The sequence below is a fragment of the Cryptomeria japonica genome, chromosome 10 (genome assembly GCF_030272615.1).
Source record: "Cryptomeria japonica chromosome 10, Sugi_1.0, whole genome shotgun sequence".
Lineage (NCBI taxonomy): Eukaryota > Viridiplantae > Streptophyta > Pinopsida > Cupressales > Cupressaceae > Cryptomeria > Cryptomeria japonica.
Genome location: NC_081414.1, coordinates 666,562,805 through 666,564,796, shown reverse-complemented (window position 1 = coordinate 666,564,796; position 1,992 = coordinate 666,562,805).

Here is a 1,992-nt window from a genome sequence, read left to right as displayed (position 1 = left end):
TCTGTTGAAAGATTTGATTTGTTGAAGCTCATTGTTGCTGCTGTGTCTCATCTGAAACTGATTGAATCCATGAAACTGATACTTTATTGCGGAGAAGATGAAACTTTATTGTGGATCTGTGATGCAAATGTTGCTTTATTGCGGATTGTGTGCGAATAGACTGAAGGAAGTTGGAAGAAACTGTACTCCTCAAAACATGTGATGCTCTCAGTTCCACACCCATCACTAGACGTAGGATTTGTCTTAGCCATAGATAGGATTTGATTTATTATGGATGGAAAGGGAGGTTTATTATGAATGGCTAACCAATCTTGGGTAGATCAATAACAAGCCATGATGGGAATGGGTAAGTTTATTATGAATGAATTGGTCGTGAGTGTGTGCAAAGTGAAAGGATGAAAGTGGATTCTGAAGGAGGGAGGAGCAATGTCTCTACGCATGGTGCTGGTGACCCAGTTTTCACCATGGTACTTGCCCAGGGCGCCACCGAAGTGGTTTTCACCATTGGACGAAATTATTTCTCTTTACTTTTTATTTTTTATTTATTTTTTCAATGTTTTTGTGTCACAAGGCGCCTGTTTGCCAGGTTTTCACCAAGTAACGATTTTTTTTGTTTTTATAATTTTTTTGTATTTTTGAATTTTTTGATTTTTTTGTATTTTTGAATTAGGATATTCCAATGAGCTATGTGTAAAATCTGCGAAGATGCATGCTGTTGATAGGATCCTCCAAAGGTTCACCTTCTGTAGTTGAGAGCTGATATGCCCCAGATCCATATACCGCTGTGATGATGTAAGGACCAAGCCAATTTGGTTCGAACTTGCTCTTCTTCTCTCTGTCTTGCTGATTTTTGGGGTTTTCTCTGAGAACCAAGTCACCTACCTCAAATGTGCGAGGCTTGACCTTGTGATCGTAGCTGCGACTCATTCATTGTTGGTAAGCCTTGAGATGATTAAAAGCAGTTTGTCTCCGTTCATCCAGCAGTTCTAGTTCTTGTAAGCGAGAGACCCTGTAATCTTCATTAGTGATGATGTTTTGCAAAGAGACCCGTAAAGAGGGTAACTCGACCTCGATAGGCAAGATGGCTTCAGCGCCATAGGCAAGCGAGTAGGGTGTAGCTCCTGTAGGTGTGCAGACACTTGTGCTGTAGGCCCAAAGTGCAGGATTGAGTTGGATATGCCAATTACGGCTAGCGTCGTCGACTGTCTTCTTAAGGATTGTTTTATTAGACGCCTCAGCTTGGCCATTACCTTGGGGGTAATATGGTGTGGAGAAATGATGGGAAATATGAAAGTGATCACAGAGTTTACGAACATCCTGATTTTTGAAGGGACGCCCGTTATCAGTAATAATGGAATCAGGAATACCATATCGGCATATGATATAGTTAAGGATGAAGGTAGCAATCTGTTTTCTAGTGACTTGTGTGAGAGGCACGACTTCAATCCATTTTGTGAAATACTCTGTAGCTGTGATAATGAATTTATGACCATTGGAAGAAGGAGGGTGAATCTTGCCTATGAGATCGAGTCCCCACTGACAAAAGGGCCAAGGAGATGCAAGTGGTTGTAGTTCTTGTGTTGGCGCATGTATGAGGTCTCCATAAATTTGACATTGCTTACATTTCTTGACAAACTGATATGAGTCTTTTTCCATATTGGGCCAGTAATATCCAGTCCTGATGAGTTTCTTGGCCAAGGTAGGGCCACTAGCATGCGGACCACATATCCCTTCATGCACTTCACGTAACGCAATCTGAGCTTCGTCGCTTTCTAAACATCTAAGAAGAGTGCCATCTAGACCTCGCCGGTATAGGATATCAACTAAAATGACATATCGAGAGGATTGGCGAATGAAAGTGCGACGTTGGTTATTTGATAGATCAGGAGGTAGAGTATTGTCGCGAAGGTATGTGAAGATGGAACCATATAACTGGGATTCGGGACCAACAACACATATCATTTCAGTAGGAGTGATCTCATATGAAGGAAC